Below are 26,543 nucleotides of genomic sequence, written 5' to 3' on the forward strand. Positions count from 1 at the left end.
CCATCCAACATAGTTGCAACTGTTCGGAGGCCTATAGACTACGCCCACTAGTGTTTTTTTCCCCTTATTATTCCTTACCTCCACCCAAACTATTTCATTATCCTGATCTTATGACCCAATATCATTTCTCTGTATTACAGTGATTCCTCCCTTTATTAACATAGCCACCCCACCTCCCCTTCCTTCCTGCCTGTCCTTCCTGATCGTTAACTAACCTGGTATGTTTAATTCCCAGGCATTGTCACCCTGCAGCCATGTTTCTGTAATGGCCACAAGATCATACCCATATGTAGTTATTTGTGCCATTAACTTGTCTATTTTGTTACGAATGCTACGTGCATTCAGATAGAGAACTTTCAAATATGTTTTGTGACACTTAGTTCCTGCTTTTGCCCCTTTTATTACTTTATCTTTTACTCCATACCCTCTGCTCCTTCCTGACACTTTCGCTTTCTGTGCCTGATTTGACATTGAATTCACTGTTCTAACAGATCCTGGTTCAGACTGCGCTGCTCATTAACGAATCTTCAATCAATTATTTATGAGGTAGGGCGGCACAGTGAGTTTGTTAATCGACCAGTATTCCAGAGGAAAATTGTAATGGTGGGGAGAAAATTGTCCAGTGCTTGCTGCTGGAGAGGTTTGCCTTGAGGGGGCAGCGATGAATCGCCATTGCAGTGCTGGTCCCGCCACAAACTGTTCCTCAGCCGCAGACTTCATGATGATCTGGAGACCTGAGCTCACAATCCCACCACGGCAGGTGGTGGAAGGATTAAAATCGGGGATGTGTAAGAGCCCAGAATTGGAGGAGTGCAGAGATCTCAGAGGGTGTAGGGCTGGAGAATGTTACAGAGATACGGGGAGGCGAGTCCATGGAGGGATTTGAAAACAAGGACGAGAATTTGAAAACTGAATTGTGGCCTGGTTGGGAGCCAATGTAGGTGAGTGAGACCCGGGGTGATGGGTGAACGGGACATGGTGTGAGTTAGGATACGGGCAGCAGAGGATTGGATGAGCTGAAGTTTATGGAGGGAGGAAGATGGGAGGCCTTCCAGGAGTACATTAGAATCGTCAAGTCTGGAGGTGACAAAGGCAAGGATGAGGGTTTCAGCAGCAGATCAGCTGAGGCAGGGGCGGAGTCGGGCGACGTTACGGAGGTGGAAGTAGACCGTCTTGGGCAGAAGCTCATCTCGGGGTCAAATACCAAGGTTGCAAGCTGTCTGGTTCAGTCTCAGTGGCCAGGGATTGGGATGAAGTCGGTGGCTCGGGAACGGATTATGTGGCGTGGACCAGCACTGCAATGGTGATACATCACTGCCCTCTCAAGGCTACTTGTAAACCCCGTCCAACAGCAATATTGGAAGAACTGGACAATTTTAACTCCACCATTCCATTTTGGCCCGGCCTTTTCTCATCCACACCTTCAGCATCTACACTTCCCTGCTGCTGAGCAGCCAATCACACAGCTGCTATCAAAATTTATTTTATTTGTCCCCAGCTGGGACAAGAAGAAACCTGGTTCCACCGAGACTCAGATCGCTGGATTCAAAGTCCAGAGTGCTCACCATTGCACCATGAAACCCTTATACAGCATTTTTGAGGCCAATTCGCTTTTTTCCAACTCGCCTACCATTCACAGCTGCTGAGTATTTTCAGCAAATTCTGTTTTTATTTCAAACTTCCAGCATCCGCAGCATTTTGTCTTGTGTTAGAAAAGCAAACGGGATCCTGGTCTTTACAGACAGAGGCATAGAGGGCAAAAGGAAGGAAGTTATACCAAACCTTTAGATTATTGTGTGTAATTCGGGCACTCCGCTTTAGGACGGATGCGAGACTTCAGTTCCGTGGAGTTGTGGAGAAGAAAAGGTTGTTCTCCTCAGAGCAGAGAAGATAAGGGGAGATTTTGTCGACGTGTTCAATATCATGAAGAGTTTTAATAAAGTAAATAAGGGGAACACGTATTAAAGTGATTGGATAAAGTATCAGTAATAAGGTTCTCTCGGGCTTTTGTTGGCCGATTTACTGGTAAACCTGGGATTTGAGGGGAAACTGGTTCATGGTTTGTAACACAAGCAGTGCGCGGGGTCAGACCGGCCCGGCTAGCTCAGTCGGGAGAGCCTGAGACTCTTAATCTCAGGGGCGGTTTGTGTTTCAAATTATTGGGCTGGTTTCACAGGCGATCCCCAGCTCTAAATCCCCCGGCACCTCTCGGTCAATGGCTCTTTCAAAAAATGTGATTCAACAACATTATCAGGAAATCTGAAGTGTTTATAAACACCGGAAGCTGACACACCAGGGAAGACCTCACAGTGTTGGACACAGAGTGAAATCCACTGAAATGTTTATAAAAAGTTACAGAACACAACACGTGTGTAAAATCCTCCGTTGTTTTCTCTGCCCTGATGGGGCTAGCCGGACTGGTCTGTCGCAAGGACCCTGCCTGTGCTCCAGTTTCCTCTCAATTCCCCGGTTTATCAGTAAATCCACCAGCAAAAGCCCGAGGGAACCTTATTACTGATTCATTGTCCAATTACTTGAATAGAAAGCGAGCGGAGGAGAAGGATTGAGAGCCTTCAGTGTGGGACAGAAGTGATGTTGCTTGACGGAGAAGCGACACAATCTCAATCAGTGCAGAGAGAGGTGAGTCAGCGGGTCACCTTCTCCCTGAGCACATCCTTCTGACTCGCGGCTGACAAACTGAGCAGAGGTTTCGGGACTGCAGCAATTATCACGCTCGCCTTACACGCGAAATGCCCTCCGTTCCGTTCCAGGGCGGGATGAATTATCTTGGAACTTGCTCCAGGTGAACCTCCAGGGGTCATTTTCTTCCCCTGTGTAAAAGCGGTGACAATTGTCGGTTCCTGTTAAACTGAACAACGGCTGCACCAGATTCCCGGTGTGATAAACACTGAACATTTTTAACCAACTCCTCACATGCCGGCTGTAAAATGAGAACTGGTGATAATTCATCACAAGCAAAAGACAAACACTTATAAAAGTTTTGCCTGTCACTCGGTGACCAGGTTAGGATTTCCTTCAGTCTGAAACAGAAAGTTGATTCATCAATTAGAAGAATTATTCATCTTTTTACAGAGTTTATTGAGCTTTGTCAAATTCAGATAATAAAGTGTATTAATGCAAAAGTTAATCCCGGACCTGCGTTTGCAGATCGTAGTTCTCTTCTGTTATGTTCTTGGCCCAAACAATGGCAGAGTTTCCGTAGTGTAGTGGTTATCACGTCGCATAACACGCGAAAATTCCCCAGTTTGAAACCGGGCTGAAATATTTTGAAAACGTTCCCCATTAAAATTGAAAGAAACAACTGATCTTTTGGTTAAAATTCAATAAAGTAAAAAATCTCGAAGAACCCGTATATTTTCTCCGTACAATTCTGCACAGACTCACACTCAGCACAGATACCGACAGTGTCCCTCCCTCACTATAATAATCATAGATCGTCACCACATTTCACCCACCGCAACAACCCCGTCCATTTCAGTCTCTTCTGACGTGAACATGAGAACCGCTAGACTACGAAAAACTCTGCGCCACTGCTCGCAGAGAATAGAATCAATAGTGAACAGAATATCACACGGTGCTCATTTTCAGATACAATGCAGTCAACGTTTACATCAAGTGAAATATTTTTTTCTGAAATGATGTGGAAGTATGTGGTTCTCGTATTTGTGCGTCTAATTAAATGTTGTGGCGTCTGACTCCCGTTCATGTCTGTTCTTCCTCTGTTGATAAAGAAAGGAGGGCATTCGTTGACCAGACTGCACTGCGGCTGATTTTGTGAGCTCATCCTTTATATTGAGTGATGCTGTTTAAGGTGAACCAATCAGCACAGAGGGAGTTCACTGGTCAGTTCCCCTGTGTGGAAGGCCTGTGGGCAGCGGTTACCGTAGTGTAGTGGTTATCACGTTCGCTTTACACGCGAAATAGTCCCCGGTTCGAGCCCGGGCGGGGACATTATGTTTAAACTTGCTGTGGATGAACAGCCAGTCGGGCTTGTTCCGAATGACAAAAGAAAATTGCTGTAAATCTGAAAGAGAAATGGAAAGTGCTGGAAATTGTCAAGAGGACAGGCAGTATCTGTGGATAAAGATAGAGTGAAACTTTCAGGTCAATTAACCATCCTTAGAACTGGGAACGGAAGAGAAGTATGGAGAGATTATTCTCCTGTCAATAGGGCTGAGCGACTTCTCACTTACTCTTTAATTTTGCTTTATTTCACTTCACTAATCAGATATATTTGAGTGAGCGAAAACCGACCCACAGTGAGGCCCATTTCATCTTTTGTTCCCTTTTAATCCCTGGAGTCTCTGATGCCCTGAAGTTCAGAAATGTAATTCATTAATCTGCAGGGTGGCCGTCAGTAAGAAACCTTTTCAGTCTGGATCCGGGAGAGGAGCGCATTTAGGCTCAAGATTGCTGCTACTGTCGATAGATTTTTGTGGCTAAGGCTATTAAGGGTTACGGAAACAAAGCGGGTAAATGAAGTGATGATACAGCCCAGTCCTGATCTAATTGAATGGCGCAACAGGCTCGAGGGGCTGAATGGCCTCCTCTTGTTCTTATGGAGTCGATGCAGTGCACCCGAGAGCTGGAGTGTTTCCGTGGTGTGCAATGGTTATCGCATTCCGCTAACACACGAAAAATCAATGGTTCGAAAGTGGGTGGAGGCAATTTAATTCCTTTTCTCCATTCAAGTTTAGTAAATATGAAAACTGGAATAATTTGCATGCTTGGTTCAGTATAAATAAAATGCGCATTGACAGGCGACTTATACCTTTCAAATGGCAGCGTTACAGTGAGTGAAGTAATTCTCAATGATATTTCCCATATAGGACACAGATAGCGGGACTTTAAGGAGGATTTGGGGAAAGTTGGCGCTCATTTAGGGAATCTCCCCACGCGTGTCGCTGACTAAAGAGGTCGGTCATATTTTATTTAAAAATTGAGACTGAGAAGTTTCTCATTGAGAATGTGGAAGCAGAACAATAAAGATTAATACGAAAACACAAGGTCAGCGACAGGATTCAAATTGCAGTTTCAATCGTTCCAACTGTGTGTCCTTTCAATAAGTAATATAAAAGCGCGTCTGTAAAAATGTCCGCACCATGTTATGATTCAGGAAACCGGGACGGGAGTAGAAATAGAGAAATAAAAGCACATGGATATAGAGAAGAGGAAGAGAGAAGGGGAAATACTGTTTCCACGCAGAACTAATGCCGGGACTCCTCTGCTGCGCCTGGGGCGGCCTCCTGCAGCCCGGATACATTAACGTCCTAACAGCTCATTAACTGTAGGAGTGGGACCGGGCGGCGCTTCAGAAGACAGGTCGAAAAGGCAAAGACACTTTCTCGTCTCAATGCTCTGATCATGAAGAATATCCACACACACAAATTATTTTATCAATGGTTAGATCCTCACTCGGCTAGGTTTGAACCAACGTTCTCGGGGTCCGATTTTCACTTCGGTGGTTGTTTAAATTTCCAAGAAGTCCGCGGTTCAAATCACAAAGGAGCGCTCGTTTTGCCGCCACTATTGGAAGTTGAATCTTTTGCAATCACCATTAAATAACCGATTACCATAATTTACAGAATGAAAGAAAGGCGAAACACACTTCAATAACGCATTTTACCCTTTGTAAGTAATGAACTGTTTACCATATTTCATTTTGCACATTGTATTTTAGGAACCTCGTTTAAAATCTTAATTGCTTCTGAAAGCAGAAATCTGGGGCATCTATTTTAAAAATTAACAGGATTGGTCAATGCACAGCATAAACTGCTGGCGAATGTAACTTTTCCGCCAGCAGTCGAACCGGGTATTTGTCGCTTCTGACGTGAACGTGACAACCGCTACACCACGAAAAACTCTGCGTCACTGCTCGCAGAGAATAGAATCAGTAGTGAAAAAAACATCACACGGTGCTCATTTTCAGATACAATGCAGTCAACGTTTACATCAAGTGAAATAACTTTTTAGTGAAATGATGTGGAAGTATGTGTTACTCGTATTTGTCCCTCTAATTAAATGTTGTGGCGTTTGACTCCCGTTCATGTCTGTTCTTCCTCTGTTGATAAACAAAGGAGGGCATTCGTTGACCAGACTGCACTGCGGCTGATTTTGTGAGCTCATCCTTTATATTGAGTGATGCTGTTTAAGGTGAACCAATCAGCACAGAGGGTGTTCACTGGTCAGTTCCCCTGTGTTGACTGTATTTGCACAGCGGTTCCCGTAGTGTAGTGGTTATCACGTTCGCTTTACACGCGAAAGGTCCCCGGTTCGAGCCCGGGCGGGAGCATTATGTTTAAACTTGCTGTGGATGAAAGGCCAGCGGGTTTGTTCCAAATGAGAAAAGAAAATTGCTGTAAATCTGAAATCGAAACGGAAAATGCTGGAAATTATCAGGAGGTCAGTCAGTAATGTGGAAAAAAATACTTAGTGAACCTTTCAGGTCAATTAACCATCGTTAGAAATGGGAACGGAAGAGATGTATGGTGAGATTATTCTCTTGTCAATAGGGCTAAGCGGCTTCCCTCTTATTCTTTAATTTTTCTTTATTTCGCTTCACTAATCAGATACATTTGAGTGAGCGAAAACTGACCCACAGTGAGGCTCATTTCATCTTTTGTTCCCTTTTAATCCCTGGAATCTCTGATGCCCTGAAGTTCAGAAATGTAATTCATTAATCAGCAGGGTGGCCGTCAGTAAGAAAACTTTTCTGTCTGGATCCGGGAGAGGAGCGCGTTTCGGCTCAAGATGGCTGCTACTGTCGATAGATTTTTGTGGATAAGGTTATTAAGGGTTACGGAAAAAAAGCGGGTAAATGAAGTGTTGATACAGCCCAGTCCTGATCTAATTGAATGGCGCAACAGGCTCGACGGGCTGAATGGCCTATTCCTATGGAGTCGATGCAGTGCACCCGAGTGCTGGAGTGTTTCCGGTGTGTAGTGGTTATCGCATTCCGCTAACACACGAAAACTCAACGGTTTGAAAGTGGGTGGAGGCAATTTAATGCCGTTTCTCCATTCAAGTTTATTAAATATGAAAATTGGAATAATTTGCATGCTTGGTTCAGTGTAAATAAAATACGCATTGACAGGCGACTTATACCTTTCAAATGGCAGCGTTACAGTGAGTGAAGTAATTCTCAATGATATTTCCCATATAGGACACAGATAGCGGGACTTTAAGGAGGATTTGGGGAAAGTTGGCGCTGATTTAGAGAATCTCCCCTCGCGTGTCGCGGACTAAAGAGGTCGGTCATATTTTATTTAAAAATTGAGGCTGAGAAGTTTCTCATTGAGAATGTGGAAGCAGAACAATAAAGATTAATAGGAAAACACAAGGTCAGCGACAGGATTCAAATTGGAGTTTCAATCGTTCCAACTGTGTGTCCTTTCAATAAGTAATATAAAAGCGCGTCTGTAAAAATGTCCGCACCATGTTATGATTCAGGAAACTGAGACGGGAGTAGAAATAGAGAAATAAAAGCACATGGATATGGAGAAGAGGAAGAGAGAAGGGGCAAATACTGTTTCCACGCAGAACTAATGCCGGGACTCCTCTGCTGCGCCTGGGGCGGCCTCCTGCAGCCTGGATACATTAACGTCCTAACAGCTCATTAACTGTAGGAGTGGGACCGGGCGGCGCTTCAGAAAACAGGTCAAAAAGGCAAAGACACTGTCTCGATCTCAGGTGCTCTGATCATGAAGAATAGCCACACACACAAATTCTTTTATCAATGGTTAGATCCTCACTCGGCTAGGTTTGAACCAGCGTTCTCGGGGTCCGATTTTCACTTCGGTGGTTGTTTAAATTTCCGAGAAGTCCGCGGTTCAAATCACAAAGGAGCGCTCGTTTTGCCGCCACTATTGGAAGTTGAATCTTTTGCAATCACCATTAAATAACCGATTACAATAATTTACAGAATGAAAGAAAGGCGAAACACACTTCAATAACGCATTTTACGCTTTGTAAGTAATGAACTGTTTACCATATTTCATTTTGCAGATTGCATTTTAGGAACCTCGTTTAAAATCATAATTGCTTATGAAAGCAGAAATCTGGGGCATCTTTTTTAAAAATTAACAGGATTGGTCAATGCACAGCATAAACTGCTGGCGAATGTAACTTTTCCGCCAGCAGTCGAACCGGGTATTTGTCGCTTCTGACGTGAACGTGACAACCGCTACACTACGAAAAACTCTGCGTCACTGCTCGCAGAGAATAGAATCAATTGTGAACAAAACATCACACGGTGCTCATTTTCAGATACAATGCAGTCAACGTTTACATCAAGTGAAATAACTTTTTAGTGAAATGATGTGGAAGTATGTGTTACTCGTATTTGTGCCTCTAATTAAATGTTGTGGCGTTTGACTCCCGTTCATGTCTGTTCTTCCTCTGTTGATAAAAAAGGAGGGCATTCGTTGACCAGACTGCACTGCGGCTGATTTTGTGAGCTCATCCTTTATATTGAGTGATGCTGTTTAAGGTGAACCAATCAGCACAGAGGGTGGTCACTGGTCAGTTCCCCTGTGTTGACCGTATTTGCTCAGCGGTTCCCGTAGTGTAGTGGTTATCACGTTCGCTTTACACGCGAAAGGTCCCCGGTTCGAGCCCGGGCGGGAGCATTATGTTTAAACTTGCTGTGGATCAAAGGCCAGCGGGTTTTGTTCCAAATGAGAAAAGAAAATTGCTGTAAATCTGAAATCGAAACGGAAAATGCTGGAAATTATCAGGAGGTCAGTCAGTAATGTGGCAAAAAATACATAGTGAACCTTTCAGGTCAATTAACCATCGTTAGAAATGGGAACCGAAGAGATGTATGGTGAGATTATTCTCTTGTCAATAGGGCTAAGCGGCTTCCCTCTTATTCTTTAATTTTTCTTCATTTCGCTTCACTAATCAGATACATTTGAGTGAGCGAAAACTGATCCACAGTGAGGCTCATTTCATCTTTTGTTCCCTTTTAATCCCTGGAATCTCTGATGCCCTGAAGTTCAGAAATGTAATTCATTAATCTGCAGGGTGGCCGTCAGTAAGAAAACTTTTCTGTCTGGATCCGGGAGAGGAGCGCGTTTAGGCTCAAGATTGCTGCTACTGTCGATAGATTTTTGTCGATAAGGTTATTAAGGGTTACGGAAAAAAAGCGGGTAAATGAAGTGTTGATACAGCCCAGTCCTGATCTAATTGAATGGCGCAACAGGCTCGACGGGCTGAATGGCCTATTCCTATGGAGTCGATGCAGTGCACCCGAGTGCTGGAGTATTTCCGGTGTGTAGTGGTTATCGCATTCCGCTAACACACGAAAACTCAACGGTTTGAAAGTGGGTGGAGGCAATTTAATGCCGTTTCTCCATTCAAGTTTATTAAATATGAAAATTGGAATAATTTGCATGCTTGGTTCAGTGTAAATAAAGTACGCATTGACAGGCGACTTATACCTTTCAAATGGCAGCGTTACAGTGAGTGAAGTAATTCTCAATGATATTTCCCATATAGGACACAGATAGCGGGACTTTAAGGAGGATTTGGGGAAAGTTGGCGCTGATTTAGAGAATCTCCTCTCGCGTGTCGCGGACTAAAGAGGTCGGTCATATTTTATTTAAAAATTGAGGCTGAGAAGTTTCTCATTGAGAATGTGGAAGCAGAACAATAAAGATTAATAGGAAAACACAAGGTCAGCGACAGGATTCAAATTGGAGTTTCAATCGTTCCAACTGTGTGTCCTTTCAATAAGTAATATAAAAGCGCGTCTGTAAAAATGTCCGCACTATGTTATGATTCAGGAAACTGAGACGGGAGTAGAAATAGAGAAATAAAAGCACATGGATATGGAGAAGAGGAAGAGAGAAGGGGCAAATACTGTTTCCACGCAGAACTAATGCCGGGACTCCTCTGCTGCGCCTGGGGCGGCCTCCTGCAGCCCGGATACATTAACGTCCTAACAGCTCATTAACTGTAGGAGTGGGACCGGGCGGCGCTTCAGAAGACAGGTCGAAAAGGCAAAGACACTGTCTCGATCTCAGGTGCTCTGATCATGAAGAATAGCCACACACACAAATCTTTTATCAATGGTTAGATCCTCACTCGGCTAGGTTTGAACCAGCGTTCTCGGGGTCCGATTTTCACTTCGGTGGTTGTTTAAATTTCCGAGAAGTCCGCGGTTCAAATCACAAAGGAGCGCTCGTTTTGCCGCCACTATTGGAAGTTGAATCTTTTGCAATCACCATTAAATAACCGATTACCATAATTTACAGAATGAAAGAAAGGCGAAACACACTTCAATAACGCATTTTACGCTTTGTAAGTAATGAACTGTTTACCATATTTCATTTTGCAGATTGCATTTTAGGTACCTCGTTTAAAATCTTAATTGCTTATGAAAGCAGAAATCTGGGGCATCTTTTTTAAAAATTAACAGGATTGGTCAATGCACAGCATAAACTGCTGGCGAATGTAACTTTTCCGCCAGCAGTCGAACCGGGTATTTGTCGCTTCTGACGTGATCGTGACAACCGCTACACTACGAAAAACTCTGCGTCACTGCTCGCAGAGAATAGAATCAGTAGTGAACAAAACATCACACGGTGCTCATTTTCAGATACAATGCAGTCAACGTTTACATCAAGTGAAATAACTTTTTAGTGAAATGATGTGGAAGTATGTGTTACTCGTATTTGTGCCTCTAATTAAATGTTGTGGCGTTTGACTCCCGTTCATGTCTGTTCTTCCTCTGTTGATAAACAAAGGAGGGCATTCGTTGACCAGACTGCACTGCGGCTGATTTTGTGAGCTCATCCTTTATATTGAGTGATGCTGTTTAAGGTGAACCAATCAGCACAGAGGGTGGTCACTGGTCAGTTCCCCTGTGTTGACCGTATTTGCTCAGCGGTTCCCGTAGTGTAGTGGTTATCACGTTCACTTTACACGCGAAAGGTCCCCGGTTCGAGCCCGGGCGGGAGCATTATGTTTAAACTTGCTGTGGATGAAAGGCCAGCGGTTTTGTTCCAAATGAGAAAAGAACATTGCTGTAAATCTGAAATCGAAACGGAAAATGCTGGAAATTATCAGGAGGTCAGTCAGTAATGTGGAAAAAAATACATAGTGAACCTTTCAGGTCAATTAACCATCGTTAGAAATGGGAACGGAAGAGGTGTACGGTGAGATTATTCTCTTGTCAATAGGGCTAAGCGGCTTCCCTCTAATTCTTTAATTTTTCTTTATTTCGCTTCACTAATCAGATACATTTGAGTGAGCGAAAACTGACCCACAGTGAGGCTCATTTCATCTTTTGTTCCCTTTTAATCCCTGGAATCTCTGATGCCCTGAAGTTCAGAAATGTAATTAATTAATCTGCAGGGTGGCCGTCAGTAAGAAAACTTTTCTGTCTGGATCCGGGAGAGGAGCGCGTTTAGGCTCAAGATTGCTGCTACTGTCGATAGATTTTTGTGGATAAGGTTATTAAGGGTTACGGAAAAAAAGCGGGTAAATGAAGTGTTGATACAGCCCAGTCCTGATCTAATTGAATGGCGCAACAGGCTCGAGGGGCTGAATGGCCTATTCCTATGGAGTCGATGCAGTGCACCCGAGTGCTGGAGTATTTCCGGTGTGTAGTGGTTATCGCATTCCGCTAACACACGAAAACTCAACGGTTTGAAAGTGGGTGGAGGCAATTTAATGCCGTTTCTCCATTCAAGTTTATTAAATATGAAAATTGGAATAATTTGCATGCTTGGTTCAGTGTAAATAAAGTACGCATTGACAGCCGACTTATACCTTTCAAATGGCAGCGTTACAGTGAGTGAAGTAATTCTCAATGATATTTCCCATATAGGACACAGATAGCGGGACTTTAAGGAGGATTTGGGGAAAGTTGGCGCTGATTTAGAGAATCTCCTCTCGCGTGTCGCGGACTAAAGAGGTCGGTCATATTTTATTTAAAAATTGAGGCTGAGAAGTTTCTCATTGAGAATGTGGAAGCAGAACAATAAAGATTAATAGGAAAACACAAGGTCAGCGACAGGATTCAAATTGGAGTTTCAATCGTTCCAACTGTGTGTCCTTTCAATAAGTAATATAAAAGCGCGTCTGTAAAAATGTCCGCACTATGTTATGATTCAGGAAACTGAGACGGGAGTAGAAATAGAGAAATAAAAGCACATGGATATGGAGAAGAGGAAGAGAGAAGGGGCAAATACTGTTTCCACGCAGAACTAATGCCGGGACTCCTCTGCTGCGCCTGGGGCGGCCTCCTGCAGCCCGGATACATTAACGTCCTAACAGCTCATTAACTGTAGGAGTGGGACCGGGCGGCGCTTCAGAAGACAGGTCGAAAAGGCAAAGACACTGTCTCGATCTCAGGTGCTCTGATCATGAAGAATAGCCACACACACAAATCTTTTATCAATGGTTAGATCCTCACTCGGCTAGGTTTGAACCAGCGTTCTCGGGGTCCGATTTTCACTTCGGTGGTTGTTTAAATTTCCGAGAAGTCCGCGGTTCAAATCACAAAGGAGCGCTCGTTTTGCCGCCACTATTGGAAGTTGAATCTTTTGCAATCACCATTAAATAACCGATTACCATAATTTACAGAATGAAAGAAAGGCGAAACACACTTCAATAACGCATTTTACGCTTTGTAAGTAATGAACTGTTTACCATATTTCATTTTGCAGATTGCATTTTAGGTACCTCGTTTAAAATCTTAATTGCTTATGAAAGCAGAAATCTGGGGCATCTTTTTTAAAAATTAACAGGATTGGTCAATGCACAGCATAAACTGCTGGCGAATGTAACTTTTCCGCCAGCAGTCGAACCGGGTATTTGTCGCTTCTGACGTGATCGTGACAACCGCTACACTACGAAAAACTCTGCGTCACTGCTCGCAGAGAATAGAATCAGTAGTGAACAAAACATCACACGGTGCTCATTTTCAGATACAATGCAGTCAACGTTTACATCAAGTGAAATAACTTTTTAGTGAAATGATGTGGAAGTATGTGTTACTCGTATTTGTGCCTCTAATTAAATGTTGTGGCGTTTGACTCCCGTTCATGTCTGTTCTTCCTCTGTTGATAAACAAAGGAGGGCATTCGTTGACCAGACTGCACTGCGGCTGATTTTGTGAGCTCATCCTTTATATTGAGTGATGCTGTTTAAGGTGAACCAATCAGCACAGAGGGTGGTCACTGGTCAGTTCCCCTGTGTTGACCGTATTTACTCAGCGGTTCCCGTAGTGTAGTGGTTATCACGTTCGCTTTACACGCGAAAGGTCCCCGGTTCGAGCCCGGGCGGGAGCATTATGTTTAAACTTGCTGTGGATGAAAGGCCAGCGGTTTTGTTCCAAATGAGAAAAGAACATTGCTGTAAATCTGAAATCGAAACGGAAAATGCTGGAAATTATCAGGAGGTCAGTCAGTAATGTGGAAAAAAATACATAGTGAACCTTTCAGGTCAATTAACCATCGTTAGAAATGGGAACGGAAGGGGTGTACGGTGAGATTATTCTCTTGTCAATAGGGCTAAGCGGCTTCCCTCTAATTCTTTAATTTTTCTTTATTTCGCTTCACTAATCAGATACATTTGAGTGAGCGAAAACTGACCCACAGTGAGGCTCATTTCATCTTTTGTTCCCTTTTAATCCCTGGAATCTCTGATGCCCTGGAGTTCAGAAATGTAATTAATTAATCTGCAGGGTGGCCGTCAGTAAGAAAACTTTTCTGTCTGGATCCGGGAGAGGAGCGCGTTTAGGCTCAAGATTGCTGCTACTGTCGATAGATTTTTGTGGATAAGGTTATTAAGGGTTACGGAAAAAAAGCGGGTAAATGAAGTGTTGATACAGCCCAGTCCTGATCTAATTGAATGGCGCAACAGGCTCGAGGGGCTGAATGGCCTCCTCCTATGGAGTCGATGCAGTGCACTCGAGTGCTCCGGTGTGTAGTGGTTATCGCATTCCGCTAACACACGAAAACTCAACGGTTTGAAAGTTGGTGGAGGCAATTTAATGCCGTTTCTCCATTCAAGTTTATTAAACATGAAAATTGGAATAATTTGCATGCTTGGTTCAGTGTAAATAAAATACGCATTGACAGGCCACTTATACCTTTCAAATGGCAGCGTTACAGTGAGTGAAGTCATTCTCAATGATATTTCCCATATAGGACACAGATAGCGGGACTTTAAGGAGGATTTGGGGAAAGTTGGCGCTGATTTAGAGAATCTCCCCTCGCGTGTCTCGGACTAAAGAGGTCGGTCATATTTTATTTAAAAATTGAGGCTGAGAAGTTTCTCATTGAGAATGTGGAAGCAGAACAATAAAGATTAATAGGAAAACACAAGGTCAGCGACAGGATTCAAATTGGAGTTTCAATCGTTCCAGCTGTGTGTTCTTTCAATAAGTAATATAAAAGCGCGTCTGTAAAAATGTCCGCACCATGTTATGATTCAGGAAACTGAGACGGGAGTAGAAATGGAGAAATAAAAGCACATGGATATGGAGAAGAGGAAGAGAGAAGGGGCAAATACTGTTTCCACGCAGAACTAATGCCGGGACTCCTCTGCTGCGCCTGGGGCGGCCTCCTGCAGCCCGGATACATTAACGTCCTAACAGCTCATTAACTGTAGGAGTGGGACCGGGCGGCGCTTCAGAAGACAGGTCGAAAAGGCAAAGACACTGTCTCGATCTCAGGTGCTCTGATCATGAAGAATAGCCACACACACAAATTATTTTATCAATGGTTAGATCCTCACTCGGCTAGGTTTGAACCAGCGTTCTCGGGGTCCGATTTTCACTTCGGTGGCTGTTAAAATTTCCGACAAGTCCGCGGTTCAAATCACAAAGGAGCGCTCGTTTTGCCGCCACTATTGGAAGTTGAATCTTTTGCAATCACCATTAAATAACCGATTACCATAATTTACAGAATGAAAGAAAGGCGAAACACACTTCAATAACGCATTTTACGCTTTGTAAATAATGAACTGTTTACCATATTTCATTTTGCAGATTGCATTTTAGGAACCTCGTTTAAAATCTTAATTGCTTATGAAAGCAGAAATCTGGGGCATCTTTTTTAAAAATAAACCGGATTGGTCAATGCACAGCATAAACTGCTGGCGAATGTAACTTTTCCGCCAGCAGTCGAACCGGGTATTTGTCGCTTCTGACGTGAACGTGACAACCGCTACACTACGATAAACTCTGCGTCACTGCTCGCAGAGAATAGAATCAGTAGTTAACAAAACATCACACGGTGCTCATTTTCAGATACAATGCAGTCAACGTTTACATCAAGTGAAATAACTTTTTAGTGAAATGATGTGGAAGGATGTGTTACTCGTATTTGTCCCTCTAATTAAATGTTGTGGCGTTTGACTCCCGTTCATGTCTGTTCTTCCTCTGTTGATAAAGAAAGGAGGGCATTCGTTGACCAGACTGCACTGCGGCTGATTTTGTGAGCTCATCCTTTATATTGAGTGATGCTGTTTAAGGTGAACCAATCAGCAGAGAGGGAGGTCACTGGTCAGTTCCCCTGTGTTGACCGGATTTGGACAGCGGTTCCCGTAGTGTAGTGGTTATCACGTTCGCTTTACACGCGAAAAGTCCCCGGTTCGAGCCCGGGCGGGAGCATTATGTTTAAACTTGCTGTGGATGAAAGGCCAGCGGGTTTTGTTCCAAATGAGAAAAGAAAATTGCTGTAAATCTGAAATCGAAACGGAAAATGCTGGAAATTATCAGGAGGACAGTCAGTAATGTGGAAAAAAATACATAGTGAACCTTTGAGGTCAATTAACCATCGTTAGAACTGGGAACGGAAGAGATGTATGGTGAGATTATTCTCTTGTCAATAGGGCTAAGCGGCTTCCCTCTTATTCTTTAATTTTTCTTTATTTCGCTTCACTAATCAGATACATTTGAGTGAGCGAAAACTGACCCACAGTGAGGCTCATTTCATCTTTTGTTCCCTTTTAATCCCTGGAATCTCTGATGCCCTGAAGTTCAGAAATGTAATTCATTAATCTGCAGGGTGGCCGTCAGTAAGAAAACTTTTCTGTCTGGATCCGGGAGAGGAGCGCGTTTAGGCTCAAGATTGCTGCTACTGTCGATAGATTTTTGTGGATAAGGTTATTAAGGGTTACGGAAAAAAAGCGGGTAAATGAAGTGTTGATACAGCCCAGTCCTGATCTAATTGAATGGCGCAACAGGCTCGACGGGCTGAATGGCCTATTCCTCTGGAGTCGATGCAGTGCACCCGAGTGCTGGAGTGTTTCCGGTGTGTAGTGGTTATCGCATTCCGCTAACACACGAAAACTCAACGGTTTGAAAGTGGGTGGAGGCAATTTAATGCCGTTTCTCCATTCAAGTTTATTAAATATGAAAATTGGAATAATTTGCATGCTTGGTTCAGTGTAAATAAAATACGCATTGACAGGCGACTTATACCTTTCAAATGGCAGCGTTACAGTGAGTGAAGTCATTCTCAATGATATTTCCCATATAGGACACAGATAGCGGGACTTTAAGGAGGATTTGGGGAAAGTTGGCGCTGATTTAGAGAATCTCCCCTCGCGTGTCGCGGACTAAAGAGGTCGGTCATATTTTATTTAAAAATTGAGGCTGAGAAGTTTCTCATTGAGAATGTGGAAGCAGAACAATAAAGATTAATAGGAAAATACAAGGTCAGCGACAGGATTCAAATTGGAGTTTCAATCGTTCCAACTGTGTGTCCTTTCAATAAGTAATATAAAAGCGCGTCTGTAAAAATGTCCGCACCATGTTATGATTCAGGAAACTGAGACGGGAGTAGAAATAGAGAAATAAAAGCACATGGATATGGTGAAGAGGAAGAGAGAAGGGGCAAATACTGTTTCCACGCAGAACTAATGCCGGGACTCCTCTGCTGCGCCTGGGGCGGCCTCCTGCAGCCCGGATACATTAACGTCCTAACAGCTCATTAACTGTAGGAGTGGGACCGGGCGGCGCTTCAGAAGACAGGTCGAAAAGGCAAAGACACTGTCTCGATCTCAGGTGCTCTGATCATGAAGAATAGCCACACACACAAATTCTTTTATCAATGGTTAGATCCTCACTCGGCTAGGTTTGAACCAGCGTTCTCGGGGTCCGATTTTCACTTCGCTGGTTGTTTAAATTTCCGAGAAGTCCGCGGTTCAAATCACAAAGGAGCGCTCGTTTTGCCGCCACTATTGGAAGTTGAATCTTTTGCAATCACCATTAAATAACCGATTACCATAATTTACAGAATGAAAGAAAGGCGAAACACACTTCAATAACGCATTTTACGCTTTGTAAGTAATGAACTGTTTACCATATTTCATTTTGCAGATTGCATTTTAGGAACCTCGTTTAAAATCTTAATTGCTTATGAAAGCAGAAATCTGGGGCATCTTTTTAAAAAATTAACAGGATTGGTCAATGCACAGCATAAACTGCTGGCGAATGTAACTTTTCCGCCAGCAGTCGAACCGGGTATTTCTCGCTTCTGACGTGAACGTGACAACCGCTACACTACGATAAACTCTGCGTCACTGCTCGCAGAGAATAGAATCAGTAGTGAACAAAACATCACACGGTGCTCATTTTCAGATACAATGCAGTCAACGTTTACATCAAGTGAAATAACTTTTTAGTGAAATGATGTGGAAGTATGTGTTACTCGTATTGGTGCCTGTAATTAAATGTTGTGGCGTTTGACTCCCGTTCATGTCTGTTCTTCCTCTGTTGATAAAGAAAGGAGGGCATTCGTTGACCAGACTGCACTGCGGCTGATTTTGTGAGCTCATCCTTTATATTGAGTGATGCTGTTTAAGGTGAACCAATCAGCACAGAGTGTGTTCACTGGTCAGTTCCCCTGTGTTGACCGTATTTGCACAGCGGTTCCCGTAGTGTAGTGGTTATCACGTTCGCTTTACACGCGAAAAGTCCCCGGTTCGAGCCCGGGCGGGAGCATTATGTTTAAACTTGCTGTGGATGAAAGGCCAGCGGGTTTGTTCCAAATGAGAAATGAAAATTGCTGTAAATCTGAAATCGAAACGGAAAATGCTGGAAATTATCAGGAGGACATGTCAGTAATGTGGAAAAAAATATATAGTGAACCTTTGAGGTCAATTAACCATCGTTAGAACTGGGAACGGAAGAGATGTATGGTGAGATTATTCTCTTGTCAATAGGGCTAAGCGGCTTCCCTCTTATTCTTTAATTTTTCTTTATTTCGCTTCACTAATCAGATACATTTGAGTGAGCGAAAACTGACCCACAGTGAGGCTCATTTCATCTTTTGTTCCCTTTTAATCCCTGGAATCTCTGATGCCCTGAAGTTCAGAAATGTAATTCATTAATCTGCAGGGTGGCCGTCAGTAAGAAAACTTTTCTGTCTGGATCCGGGAGAGGAGTGCGTTTAGGCCCAAGATTGCTGCGACTGTCGATAGATTTTTGTGGATAAGGTTATTAAGGGTTACGGAAAAAAAGCGGGTAAATGAAGTGTTGATACAGCCCAGTCCTGATCTAATTGAATGGCGCAACAGGCTCGAGGGGCTGAATGGCCTATTCCTATGGAGTCGATGCAGTGCACCCGAGTGTTGGAGTGTTTCCGGTGTGTAGTGGTTATCGCATTCCGCTAACACACGAAAACTCAACGGTTTGAAAGTGGGTGGAGGCAATTTAATGCCGTTTCTCCATTCAAGTTTATTAAATATGAAAATTGGAATAATTTGCATGCTTGGTTCAGTGTAAATAAAATACGCATTGACAGGCGACTTATACCTTTCAAATGGCAGCGTTACAGTGAGTGAAGTAATTCTCAATGATATTTCCCATATAGGACACAGATAGCGGGACTTTAAGGAGGATTTGGGGAAAGTTGGCGCTGATTTAGAGAATCTCCCCTCGCGTGTCGCGGACTAAAGAGGTCGGTCATATTTTATTTAAAAATTGAGGCTGAGAAGTTTCTCATTGAGAATGTGGAAGCAGAACAATAAAGATTAATAGGAAAATACAAGGTCAGCGACAGGATTCAAATTGGAGTTTCAATCGTTCCAACTGTGTGTCCTTTCAATAAGTAATATAAAAGCGCGTCTGTAAAAATGTCCGCACCATGTTATGATTCAGGAAACTGAGACGGGAGTAGAAATAGAGAAATAAAAGCACATGGATATGGTGAAGGGGAAGAGAGAAGGGGCAAATACTGTTTCCACGCAGAACTAATGCCGGGACTCCTCTGCTGCGCCTGGGGCGGCCTCCTGCAGCCCGGATACATTAACGTCCTAACAGCTCATTAACTGTAGGAGTGGGACCGGGCGGCGCTTCAGAAGACAGGTCGGAAAGGCAAAGACACTGTCTCGATCTCAGGTGCTCTGATCATGAAGAATAGCCACACACACAAATTCTTTTATCAATGGTTAGATCCTCACTCGGCTAGGTTTGAACCAGCGTTCTCGGGGTCCGATTTTCACTTCGGTGGTTGTTTAAATTTCCGAGAAGTCCGCGGTTCAAATCACAAAGGAGCGCTCGTTTTGCCGCCACTATTGGAAGTTGAATCTTTTGCAATCACCATTAAATAACCGATTACCATAATTTACAGAATGAAAGAAAGGCGAAACACACTTCAATAACGCATTTTACGCTTTGTAAGTAATGAACTGTTTATCATATTTCATTTTGCAGATTGCATTTTAGGAACCTCGTTTAAAATCTTAATTGCTTATGAAAGCAGAAATCTGGGGCATCTTTTTTAAAAATTAACAGGATTGGTCAATGCACAGCATAAACTGCTGGCGAATGTAACTTTTCCGCCAGCAGTCGAACCGGGTATTTGTCGCTTCTGACGTGAACGTGACAACCGCTACACTACGAAAAACTCTGCGTCACTGCTCGCAGAGAATAGAATCAGTAGTTAGCAAAATATCACACGGTGCTCATTTTCAGATACAATGCAGTCAACGTTTACATCAAGTGAAATAACTTTTTAGTGAAATGATGTGGAAGTATGTGTTACTCGTATTGGTGCCTGTAATTAAATGTTGTGGCGTTTGACTCCCGTTCATGTCTGTTCTTCCTCTGTTGATAAAGAAAGGAGGGCATTCGTTGACCAGACTGCACTGCGGCTGATTTTGTGAGCTCATCCATTATATTGAGTGATGCTGTTTAAGGTGAACCAATCAGCACAGAGGGTGTTCACTGGTCAGTTCCCCTGTGTTGACCGCATTTGCACAGCGGTTCCCGTAGTGTAGTGGTTATCACGTTCGCTTTACACGTGAAAGGTCCCTGGTTCGAGCCCGGGCGGGAGCATTATGTTTAAACTTGCTGTGGATGAAAGGCCAGCGGGTTTGTTCCAAATGAGAAAAGAAAATTGCTGTAAATCTGTATTCGAAACGGAAAATGCTGGAAATTATCAGAAGGACATGTCAGTAATGTGGAAAAAAATACATAGTGAACCTTTGAGGTCAATTAACCATCGTTAGAACTGGGAACGGAAGAGATGTATGGTGAGATTATTCTCTTGTCAATAGGGCTAAGCGGCTTCCCTCTTATTCTTTAATTTATCTTTATTTAGCTTCACTAATCAGATACATTTGAGTGAGCGAAAACTGACCCACAGTGAGGCTCATTTCATCTTTTGTTCCCTTTTAATCCCTGGAATCTCTGATGACCTGAAGTTCAGAAATGTAATTCATTAATCTGCAGGGTGGCCGTCAGTAAGAAAACTTTTCTGTCTGGATCCGGGAGAGGAGTGCGTTTAGGCTCAAGATTGCTGCTACTGTCGATAGATTTTTGTGGATAAGTTTATTAAGGGTTACGGAAAAAAAGCGGGTAAATGAAGTGTTGATACAGCCCAGTCCTGATCTAATTGAATGGCGCAACAGGCTCGAGGGGCTGAATGGCCTCTTCCTATGGAGTCGATGCAGTGCACCCGAGTGCTGGAGTGTTTCCGGTGTGCAGTGGTTATCGCATTCCGCTAACACACGAAAACTCAACGGTTTGAAAGTGGGTGGAGGCAATTTAATGCCGTTTCTCCATTCAAGTTTATTAAATATGAAAATTGGAATAATTTGCATGCTTGGTTCAGTGTACATAAAATTCGCATTGACAGGCGACTTATACCTTTCAAATGGCAGCGTTACAGTGAGTGAAGTAATTCTCAATGATATTTCCCATATAGGACACAGATAGCGGGACTTTAAGGAGGATTTGGGGAAAGTTGGCGCTGATTTAGAGAATCTCCCCTCGCGTGTCGCGGACTAAAGAGGTCGGTCATATTTTATTTAAAAATTGAGGCTGAGAAGTTTCTCACTGAGAATGTGGAAGCAGAACAATAAAGATTAATAGGAAAACACAAGGTCAGCGACAGGATTCAAATTGGAGTTTCAATCGTTCCAGCTGTGTATCCTTTCAATAAGTAATATAAAAGCGCGTCTGTAAAAATGTCCGCACCATGTTATGATTCAGGAAACTGAGACGGGAGTAGAAATAGAGAAATAAAAGCACATGGATATGGAGAAGAGGAAGAGAGAAGGGGCAAATACTGTTTCCACGCAGAACTAATGCCGGGACTCCTCTACTGCGCCTGGGGCGGCCTCCTGCAGCCCGGATACATTAACGTCCTAACAGCTCATTAACTGCAGGAGTGGGACCGGGCGGCGCTTCAGAAGACAGGTCGAAAAGGCAAAGACACTGTCTCGATCTCAGGTGCTCTGATCATGAAGAATAGCCACACACAAATTCTTTTATCAATGGTTAGATCCTCACTCGGCTAGGTTTGAACCAGCGTTCTCGGGGTCCGATTTTCACTTCGGTGGTTGTTTAAATTTCCGAGAAGTCCGCGGTTCAAATCACAAAGGAGCGCTCGTTTTGCCGCCACTATTGGAAGTTGAATCTTTTGCAATCACCATTAAATAACCGATTACCATAATTTACAGAATGAAAGAAAGGCGAAACACACTTCAATAACGCATTTTACGCTTTGTAAGTAATGAACTGTTTACCATATTTCATTTTGCAGATTGCATTTTAGGAACCTCGTTTAAAATCTTAATTGCTTATGAAAGCAGAAATCTAGGGCATCTTTTTTAAAAATTAACAGGATTGGTCAATGCACAGCATAAACTGCTGGCGAATGTAACTTTTCCGCCAGCAGTCGAACCGGGTATTGGTCGCTTCTGACGTGAACGTGACAACCGCTACACTACGAAAAACTCTGCGTCACTGCTCGCAGAGAATAGAATCAGTAGTGAACAAAACATCACACGGTGCTCATTTTCAGATACAATGCAGTCAACGTTTACATCAAGTGAAATAACTTTTTAGTGAAATGATGTGGAAGTATGTGTTACTCGTATTGGTGCCTCTAATTAAATGTTGTGGCGTTTGACTCCCGTTCATGTCTGTTCTTCCTCTGTTGATAAAGAAAGGAGGGCATTCGTTGACCAGACTGCACTGCGGCTGATTTTGTGAGCTCATCCTTTATATTGAGTGATGCTGTTTAAGGTGAACCAATCAGCACAGAGGGTGGTCACTGGTCAGTTCCCCTGTGTTGACCGTATTTGCACAGCGGTTCCCGTAGTGTAGTGGTTATCACGTTCGCTTTACACGCGAAAGGTCCCCGGTTCGAGCCCGGGCGGGAGCATATTATGTTTAAACTTGCTGTGGATGAAAGGCCAGCGGGTTTGTTCCAAATGAGAAAAGAAAATTGCTGTAAACCTGAAATCGAAACGGAAAATGCTGGAAATTATCAGGAGGTAAGTCAGTAATGTGGAAAAAAATACATAGTGAACCTTAATTAACCATCGTTAGAACTGGGAACGGAAGAGATGTATGGTGAGATTATTCTCTTGTCAATAGGGCTAAGCGGCTTCCCTCTTATTCTTTAATTTATCTTTATTTAGCTTCACTAATCAGATACATTTGAGTGAGCGAAAACTGACCCACAGTGAGGCTCATTTCATCTTTTGTTCCCTTTTAATCCCTGGAATCTCTGATGCCCTGAAGTTCAGAAATGTAATTCATTAATCTGCAGGGTGGCCGTTAGTAAGAAAACTTTTCTGTCTGGATCCGGGAGAGGAGTGCGTTTAGGCTCAAGATTGCTGCTACTGTCGATAGATTTTTGTGGATAAGGTTATTAAGGGTTACGGAAAAAAAGCGGGTAAATGAAGTGTTGATACAGCCCAGTCCTGATCTAATTGAATGGCGCAACAGGCTCGAGGGGCTGAATGGCCTATTCCTATGGAGTCGATTCAGTGCATCCGAGTGCTGGAGTGTTTCCGGTGTGTAGTGGTTATCGCATTCCGCTAACACACGAAAACTCAACGGTTTGAAGTGGGTGGAGGCAATTTAATGCCGTTTCTCCATTCAAGTTTATTAAATATGAAAATTGGAATAATTTGCATGCTTGGTTCAGTGTAAATAAAATACGCATTGACAGGCGACTTATACCTTTCAAATGGCAGCGTTACAGTGAGTGAAGTAATTCTCAATGATATTTCCCATATAGGACACAGATAGCGGGACTTTAAGGAGGATTTGGGGAAAGTTGGCGCTGATTTAGAGAATCTCCCCTCGCGTGTCGCGGACTAAAGAGGTCGGTCATATTTTATTTCAAAATTGAGGCTGAGAAGTTTCTCATTGAGAATGTGGAAGCAGAACAATAAAGATTAATAGGAAAACACAAGGTCAGCGACAGGATTCAAATTGGAGTTTCAATCGTTCCAACTGTGTGTCCTTTCAATAAGTAATATAAAAGCGCGTCTGTAAAAATGTCCGCACCATGTTATGATTCAGGAAACTGAGACGGGAGTAGAAATAGAGAAATAAAAGCACATGGATATGGAGAAGAGGAAGAGAGAAGGGGCAAATACTGTTTCCACGCAGAACTAATGCCGGGACTCCTCTGCTGCGCCTGGGGCGGCCTCCTGCAGCCCGGATACATTAACGTCCTAACAGCTCATTAACTGTAGGAGTGGGACCGGGCGGCGCTTCAGAAGACAGGTCGAAAAGGCAAAGACACTGTCTCGATCTCAGGTGCTCTGATCATGAAGAATGGCCACACACACAAATTCTTTTATCAATGGTTAGATCCTCACTCGGCTAGGTTTGAACCAGCGTTCTCGGGGTCCGATTTTCACTTCGGTGGTTGTTTAAATTTCCGAGAAGTCCGCGGTTCAAATCACAAAGGAGCGCTCGTTTTGCCGCCACTATTGGAAGTTGAATCTTTTGCAATCACCATTAAATAACCGATTACCATAATTTACAGAATGAAAGAAAGGCGAAACACACTTCAATAACGCATTTTACGCTTTGTAAGTAATGAACTGTTTACCATATTTCATTTTGCAGATTGCATTTTAGGAACCTCGTTTAAAATCTTAATTGCTTATGAAAGCAGAAATCTGGGGCATCTTTTTTAAAAATTAACAGGATTGGTCAATGCACAGCATAAACTGCTGGCGAATGTAACTTTTCCGCCAGCAGTCGAACCGGGTATTTGTCGCTTCTGACGTGAACGTGACAACCGCTACACTACGAAAAACTCTGCGTCACTGCTCGCAGAGAATAGAATCAGTAGTGAACAAAACATCACACGGTGCTCATTTTCAGATACAATGCAGTCAACGTTTACATCAAGTGAAATAACTTTTTAGTGAAATGATGTGGAAGTATGTGCTACTCGTATTTGTGCCTCTAATTAAATGTTGTGGCGTTTGACTCCCGTTCATGTCTGTTCTTCCTCTGTTGATAAAGAAAGGAGGGCATTCGTTGACCAGACTGCACTGCGGCTGATTTTGTGAGCTCATCCTTTATATTGAGTGATGCTGTTTAAGGTGAACCAATCAGCACAGAGGGTGTTCACTGGTCAGTTCCCCTGTGTTGACTGTATTTGCACAGCGGTTCCCGTAGTGTAGTGGTTATCACGTTCGTTTTACACGCGAAAAGTCCCCGGTTCGAGCGCGGGCGGGAGCATTATGTTTAAACTTGCTATGGATGAAAGGCCAGCGGGTTTATTCCAAATGAGAAAAGAAAATTGCTGTAAATCTGAAATCGAAACGGAAAATGCTGGAAATTATCAGGAGGTAAGTCAGTAATGTGGAAAAAAATACATAGTGAACCTTAATTAACCATCGTTAGAACTGGGAACGGAAGAGATGTATGTTGAGATTATTCTCTTGTCAATAAGGCTAAGCGGCTTCCCTCTTATTCTTTAATTTTTCTTTATTTCGCTTCACTAATCAGATACATTTGAGTGAGCGAAAACTGACCCACAGTGAGGCTCATTTCATCTTTTGTTCCCTTTTAATCCCTGGAATCTCTGATGCCCTGAAGTTCAGAAATGTAATTCATTAATCTGCAGGGTGGCCGTCAGTAAGAAAACTTTTCTGTCTGGATCCGGGAGAGGAGCGCGTTTAGGCTCAAGATTGCTGCTACTGTCGATAGATTTTTGTGGATAAGGTTATTAAGGGTTACGGAAAAAAAGCGGGTAAATGAAGTGTTGATACAGCCCAGTCCAGATCTAATTGAATGGCGCAACAGGCTCGAGGTGCTGAATGGCCTCCTCCTATTCCTATGGAGTCGATGCAGTGCACCCGAGTGCTGGAGTGTTTCCGGTGTGTAGTGGTTATCGCATTCCGCTAACACACGAAAACTCAACGGTTTGAAAGTGGGTGGAGGCAATTTAATGCCGTTTCTCCATTCAAGTTTATTAAATATGAAAATTGGAATAATTTGCATGCTTGGTTCAGTGTAAATAAAATACGCATTGACAGGCGACTTATACCTTTCAAATGGCAGCGTTACAGTGAGTGAAGTAATTCTCAATGATATTTCCCATATAGGACACAGATAGCGGGACTTTAAGGAGGATTTGGGGAAAGTTGGCGCTGATTTAGAGAATCTCCCCTCGCGTGTCGCGGACTAAAGAGGTCGGTCATATTTTATTTCAAAATTGAGGCTGAGAAGTTTCTCATTGAGAATGTGGAAGCAGAACAATAAAGATTAATAGGAAAACACAAGGTCAGCGACAGGATTCAAATTGGAGTTTCAATCGTTCCAACTGTGTGTCCTTTCAATAAGTAATATAAAAGCGCGTCTGTAAAAATGTCCGCACCATGTTATGATTCAGGAAACTGAGACGGGAGTAGAAATAGAGAAATAAAAGCACATGGATATGGAGAAGAGGAAGAGAGAAGGGGCAAATACTGTTTCCACGCAGAACTAATGACGGGACTCCTCTGCTGCACCTGGGGCGGCCTCCTGCAGCCCGGATACATTAACGTCCTAACAGCTCATTAACTGTAGGAGTGGGACCGGGCGGCGCTTCAGAAGACAGGTCGAAAAGGCAAAGACACTGTCTCGATCTCAGGTGCTCTGATCATGAAGAATGGCCACACACACAAATTCTTTTATCAATGTTTAGATCCTCACTCGGCTAGGTTTGAACCAGCGTTCTCGGGGTTCGATTTTCACTTCGGTGGTTGTTTAAATTTCCGAGAAGTCCGCGGTTCAAATCACAAAGGAGCGCTCG

The 26,543-nt window shown here is 43.2% G+C and overlaps 10 non-coding genes across 10 annotated transcripts; all 10 read left to right on the forward strand.

Annotated features, from left to right (window-relative positions):
* Window positions 1-3,898: 3,898 nt before the first annotated feature.
* trnav-uac (transfer RNA valine (anticodon UAC)) lies at window positions 3,899-3,972 on the forward strand. The gene has a single exon. It is a non-coding gene; the product is annotated as a tRNA-Val (tRNA).
* A 2,268-nt stretch (window positions 3,973-6,240) lies between these two features.
* trnav-uac (transfer RNA valine (anticodon UAC)) lies at window positions 6,241-6,313 on the forward strand. Its single transcript has one exon. It is a non-coding gene; the product is annotated as a tRNA-Val (tRNA).
* Window positions 6,314-8,575: 2,262 nt separating this feature from the next.
* On the forward strand, window positions 8,576-8,648 carry trnav-uac (transfer RNA valine (anticodon UAC)). Its single transcript has one exon. It is a non-coding gene; the product is annotated as a tRNA-Val (tRNA).
* Window positions 8,649-10,911: 2,263 nt separating this feature from the next.
* trnav-uac (transfer RNA valine (anticodon UAC)) lies at window positions 10,912-10,984 on the forward strand. Its single transcript has one exon. It is a non-coding gene; the product is annotated as a tRNA-Val (tRNA).
* A 2,262-nt stretch (window positions 10,985-13,246) lies between these two features.
* Window positions 13,247-13,319, forward strand: trnav-uac (transfer RNA valine (anticodon UAC)). The gene has a single exon. It is a non-coding gene; the product is annotated as a tRNA-Val (tRNA).
* A 2,254-nt stretch (window positions 13,320-15,573) lies between these two features.
* trnav-uac (transfer RNA valine (anticodon UAC)) lies at window positions 15,574-15,646 on the forward strand. The gene has a single exon. It is a non-coding gene; the product is annotated as a tRNA-Val (tRNA).
* A 2,264-nt stretch (window positions 15,647-17,910) lies between these two features.
* On the forward strand, window positions 17,911-17,983 carry trnav-uac (transfer RNA valine (anticodon UAC)). The gene has a single exon. It is a non-coding gene; the product is annotated as a tRNA-Val (tRNA).
* A 2,264-nt stretch (window positions 17,984-20,247) lies between these two features.
* trnav-uac (transfer RNA valine (anticodon UAC)) lies at window positions 20,248-20,320 on the forward strand. The gene has a single exon. It is a non-coding gene; the product is annotated as a tRNA-Val (tRNA).
* A 2,262-nt stretch (window positions 20,321-22,582) lies between these two features.
* On the forward strand, window positions 22,583-22,655 carry trnav-uac (transfer RNA valine (anticodon UAC)). Its single transcript has one exon. It is a non-coding gene; the product is annotated as a tRNA-Val (tRNA).
* Window positions 22,656-24,912: 2,257 nt separating this feature from the next.
* On the forward strand, window positions 24,913-24,985 carry trnav-uac (transfer RNA valine (anticodon UAC)). The gene has a single exon. It is a non-coding gene; the product is annotated as a tRNA-Val (tRNA).
* The last annotated feature ends 1,558 nt before the right edge of the window (window positions 24,986-26,543 follow it).

This window comes from Somniosus microcephalus, unplaced genomic scaffold (assembly GCF_052327205.1).
Source record: "Somniosus microcephalus isolate GS21.2 unplaced genomic scaffold, FLI_Smic_1.0 unresolved_chr4, whole genome shotgun sequence".
NCBI classification, from domain to species: Eukaryota; Metazoa; Chordata; class Chondrichthyes; order Squaliformes; family Somniosidae; genus Somniosus; species Somniosus microcephalus.